The sequence below is a fragment of the Coptis chinensis genome, chromosome 3, assembly GCF_015680905.1.
Source record: "Coptis chinensis isolate HL-2020 chromosome 3, ASM1568090v1, whole genome shotgun sequence".
Classification (NCBI taxonomy): Eukaryota; Viridiplantae; Streptophyta; class Magnoliopsida; order Ranunculales; family Ranunculaceae; genus Coptis; species Coptis chinensis.
The window spans coordinates 23,806,402-23,812,401 of record NC_141458.1 but is presented as its reverse complement, the minus strand read 5'-3'; positions in this window follow the sequence as shown (position 1 = coordinate 23,812,401).

The window sequence follows — 6,000 nt, the reverse complement described above, 5'->3', positions numbered from 1 at the left end:
CAAATATACACATCTCAAAAAGAATACACGTATATACGCAAGTATACACATCTCAAAAAGAATACACGTATATTTTTTTTTTCTATTTATAATTAATCACATCTAACAAATTAATCTCTTATACTTCAAAATACTATTAATCCATTAAAGTGTACGAGTAAGGCGAGATAGTTCCTCCAACACCGAGGCAATTAGTTCCTTACTTAGTACCTCACAAAGCCATCAGATAATACAACTCATTCAATATAGCTTAAAATATCTTCTTGTTTCTTAAATAATAACATAACACGCAAATACAAAGTTCACAGACAGGTTATCACACTTCATCCATAATCCATGTGAAAATGAACACAAACAATAAAACCACACTATAGCAGCATACATCATTTTGATCAAATCCGTCAATAAGTAACATATAATAAATGTACTACTCCTCATATGATAAGAAAAAAAATAAAAGCATTTCATATGCACTCCACCAGAGTAACTAATATAAATATACACATTACACGTACAGACAAATCAAGAAAAATATTGACTCTCTTTATTTCTATATCTCTTTCATTTTCTTTGTAAAGATAAAACAACTACCGGAAATAGTTTTGAAAATAATACCTCTTAAACACTACCCATAAACCACGATCCGAGAATCACCTAGACTCACCTAAGTCTAAGCTAACCAAATACTCTGATACCAAATGCGGAGATATCTTAAAAGGTTTATGTGGGCTGGTCCTAAAATTTGAATTGGATCGCATGGGATCTAGTTAGTTTTGAAATTTCCAGTTGGGTCAGATCAGTTTATGGGCCGGGTTAAACTGGGTCAGTTTAGCTAGTCGCTTAGGACCAGGGTTTGAACTCTTTTTAAATATGGGTTTGGGTGAGGACCGGGAGGAATGAGCACCGGTTAGGACCGTCGACTGTTGGGTTGACTGTTGACTTTTTCTAAAAATGTTATAGATTGAATTTATGGACCAATCCGATGATAGGATGTGGGTGACACTTGTATAAACTTGTTTGTCAATATCTAATATAGATTTGACGTCGATCTTGTGTAAATTTTGACACGTGAAGATAGAGAAATTTTAAGATGCATAGATATATACATTTGAATAAATTACGTAACGAAAATCCTAGAACCTAGCTACCACAACTCATGTGATTTGCCCTGTGTGGGCATGTGCAATTTGATTGGCCCTTCCGGCGTTCAAATTGAATCTGAAATGGCCTTCGGCGTAAGTAATGTGATTGGCCCTTCCCGGCGTTTCAATAAAGTTTGAATGGCCCTTCCGGGCGAGCGAATAATAGCTTGATTATTCCGTTCACAAAATAGAAACGACGACGCGATATTTTATGCGAATAGTGGCATTACTTACATAATGGCTTTCGTGTAAAGGGTTACGGTGTCGCGGCATCCCATTTCGGGTAGTTACGCACGGAGTGGTACATTATGTAAGGGGAGGCATGTGGATGTACATGTTCGGCGTTGGGTAGCGATTGTGGTAGCGGGGAAAAGTAGGTAAAACATAGAGACGCGGGTTACTAGGGACACTTGATAAATGTTCTTTGCCATGATATTTTCCTCGGTGGTTATTGATTTAAGACTTTCAAGTTAAGTTTCATTTTTGTTATGATTATTACAAATTGCTTGCAGGAGAGTGGGTTAAACTAATTATTCTTGCAGAGAGGACCCACTCTGCGATAGAGCATGCATAAAGGTAAGTACTAGGCTGACATAAGTTATTTACTCTTAGTAAGAAGTTAAGGTGCCTTTATGAAGGAACTAACTACCTTAAGCTTAGGCGCCTCGATGGAGGAACTACCTGCCATGTAAAGAATGAAATATTATGTATGTCTAAATGGTTTTACTAAGGCTACTCATACCAGCATTATTCATAATGCTGACCCGATTTGTATGTTTGCTAATCGGGTATGTTCTTATATGAACATAGTCGATCAACCTGGACAGGGTTAGCTGATGTTCGAGAAGGTGGCGTGCTGCTCATGATTGATGTTAGCATTTATTTTTAATAAGATGTCGTTTCATTTTTCCTCAGAAATGTAGTGGAATTTGTTGGGGACATATGTTTAATTTATTTTTTTTCCGAATTCTTAAGTGAAGAAGTTTGTAACTTAATTTTTGATCACAAGTTTTCTTAATGATGAGTGGATTGTTTTGAGTATTTTATTGTTTAGTGTTTCCGGATGTGTTATTATTCATTAGGGTTATGATATAGATTGGGTTGTGAGGTTGTTGTCACATCTCGGATATCGAGGAGTCGGATATCATTTTATTATCTGATTTATCGAAATTCGGGGTGTGACAGTTTCACCCCGAATTTCGACAGAATTCGGAAAAACATTATTTGTTCCCGACTCTTCGATCTCCGAGGTGTGACGCACTCTCCACTTCCAAAAAACCCATAAACAGTTTAAATATGCGGATAATTAAAAACCAATAAAAATTTTAACTTAAACAAAAGTCCTCTTTATTACAAAAATTAACAAATAAAAATGCAAATAACCTTATCTCAACTGAAAATCTATATCACCTCAAAGGAAAACAAAGCCTATCTTGGAATGCGACGCTAACGTAATCCACAAGCAGCAACCAATCTTCTTCAACACTAAACCTATCAAGACTTATCAACTATGTTCATTTAATGAACACACCCAATAAGCAAACATGCAAATCGGGTCAGCATTATAAAAATGCTGGTGTGAGTAGCTCTAAAATACAACATATCATTATACCTATATATACACAATCCATACGGCAGTTAGTTCCTCCACCGAGGCGCCTTAACTTTCAACGACGAATACAACATCCTTAAGTACAATAATTAAGGCAGGTAGTTCCTCCACTGAGGCGCCTTAACTTTCAACAACTAATACAACATCCTTAAGTACAATAATTAAGGCAGGTAGTTCCTCCACTGAGGCGCCTTAACTTCCCACTAACCACACAACAAACCATACGCATAATAAAAAGGCATTTAGTTCATCCACGAAGTGCCTTAGGTTCTAACTAAACTATAACCAGCCAAGCATATACAATCATCTATCTAAAGATATGTCATTAACCAATATATTACCATAATTAGATTATTTCAGGCTTTCTTTGCGTGTCCCTAAAATCACGTCGTATCTATGTTTTACCTAGTTTCCCTGGCTACCACAATCGCTTCCCAACGCCGAACATGTACATCCACATGCCTCCCTTACATAATGAACCACTCGATGTAACCTTACCCCGGCGGGATACGCGACACCGTAACCCTCACACGGAAGCCATTATGCAAATCATCGCCACTATTCGCATAAAAAAATATCGCGTCTCGTTCTATTTTCGCGAACGGAATAATCAAGCCACTATTCGCTCGTGAGGGAGGGCCATTCAGATTCACTGAAATGCCAGAAGGGCCAATCATATCACATACGCCCACACAGGGCAAATCACATGAGTTGTAGTAGTCAGGTTATAGGATTTTCGTTAGGTAATTTATTCAGGTGTCATACATTTATGACTCATAATAATTCCACTATATCACGTGCAGGTCAAATACCTTATTGCACTAAGCCACAATATTTAGAAATATCTTAATTATATCTCATAACCACTTTCATTCTTTCACGTACCAATATATTATTGCACTAAGCCACAATCCCGTGGAAAAATATCCACACATACTATACTACCTCATAGTAGCATCTCACATATAAAATAATGGAGTGTTTATACACTTATGTCTCCAAAACTATTGCATTTAATATATATATCCCAACATATTATATAATATCACAATATCAACGTCAAATCTTAATTAGATAATGACAACCAAATTTATACAAGCTTCCACTGCATTTTAGCATTTGATTTGTCCATACAAATATAACATAAAACGTAGCACAATTAAACAGTTCACAGTCCACAACCAAAAGCCCAATATATATATGTTTTACACACTACTCGCGTCAAATCTTAATTAGATAATGACAAACAATGTTATATAATTTTCGATAATATTTTATTACTATATTTGTCCATATTCTTAAATATGAGAAAAACTGGAAAAAGTCAACATTCCACAGTCAATGGTCAGCGGTCAAAGTCAATGGTCAATGGTCAAAGTCAACACGTCATGGTCAAAGTCAAACTGTCGTTTTAATGTTCAACAGGTTCACGGTCATAGCCATGGTTCATGACTAAGGTCAAAGGTGCATGGCTCATGGGCTCATGACCAAGGTAATGGTTCGGACCCAACTGGCCAAGCCCAAACCTTAGAACCCAAAAGTCTACATGTTGAAAGACCCATTTGGATCTCTATCTTAAGTTATATGGACCGGCCCCAAAACTAACTTGAATCTGGTCCAAAGAAAAGCAATTAGTTTTAGCCCAAACAACTTAACCTAAACTGGGCCCAAACTAAACCAAAACTGGTCCACAACTTAATCTGGAACTGGCCCAACACACTACTAGATTTCGGCCCAAAACCACTGTCAAAACTGGCCCAAAACTAAAATAGATTATTGGGCTCCAAACAAAACCGACCCATTTGGTTCCAACCCAACTAACTAACTTAGTTTTCGGCCCAACCAACTAAACAAGCTAAGGCCCAAAAACTGAAATTAGATTTCGGCCCAACCAAAACTAAAACATTTCGGCCCATAGAACTTAAACTTTTCGACCCGGCCCAACAGATGGAACAACCAAGCCCAAGCCCAAGAGAGACCACTGTGTCGTTTCTCCACTGCTCCAAAGACCACCAAAATCGGCCACCACCAGCTCTTCTCCTCCTCCCCTTTCATCCCACCGGATTTACACCTTAAGAAAAACCCTATAACTTTAATAAAAGCTTCAACCCGATTCCTCACCTCACATCCCCTCCTCCAAACTGGATCTTGATCGCCATTAATGAATCCTTCAAGCTCTAACAGCCCTCATCCCATCGTCAAGACCCATACCCCACACTTCCCCAATAACAACTAAGCTTAAATCAAACTGAGTTCAACCCACATAAGGCAGACGACGCCATAAAACTGTTTCCACCTTCGACAGCCTCCACAAAATTCAAACCCGACCTCACCCAATCATCAAATCAACAATCCACATTCAATACAATATACCCAACACTACATAACAATAGGAGTTTAAAACCCACACAAAACAAAGAGTTAAAACTATGCTGGACGATTTCTGTGAGGCTGACGCCATTAACGTCTGTCGAAGCTTCGACAGCACCCGGCCAATTTTCAATACCCAACATCAAGTCATCAACCACCCAATACAAAATAAAACAGTTCCACCATAATCCAGAGACGACTTCTCTGTCTCGCACCGCCATTGGCGACTTCTTCCGAGTTTCCAGTGATTCGGACAGTTTCAACAATAACTAAAACAATATAATAATAATTATCCAGTTTAATAAATAACGCGATATGACGAAGAATGATGAACAGTAAAATTGTTACTGTATACCGGTGAAGTAGAAAACTAACTACTCACCTTAGTTAGCAGCTCGACGAATTCCTCCGAGTCCGAGTCGTCGCGCTCCACCCTCCAGCAATCCAGCTTTTATCTCTGCCTCTATTTTTATTATTTTTTTATTCTCTCAAAACCCTATTCTCCAGAACAATACGAATATATAGCTTGGGTTTGAAACCCAAGCCCAATACAAACTCGGGCCCAGAAATCAGGCCCACATGTCCCAAACCCAATCCAGCGAATTTTAAATAAATAAATAAATAAATAAATAAATAAATAAAAATATGTATTTTAAATACGGGCGTTACAGCTATACACATCTCAAAAGAATCTCGTCCCGAGATTCAGAAGTAAAGTAATCTATACGAACAAATAACATTGGTTATTAACTTAGAATCTACACAAGAATGTACAAAGATTAAACTTAAGCAAGATAACGTTGATATTAATTATTTTAAATAATTCCATAATATATGTCCTCATACCATTACAAAATCTATTATAGTTTAACTGTC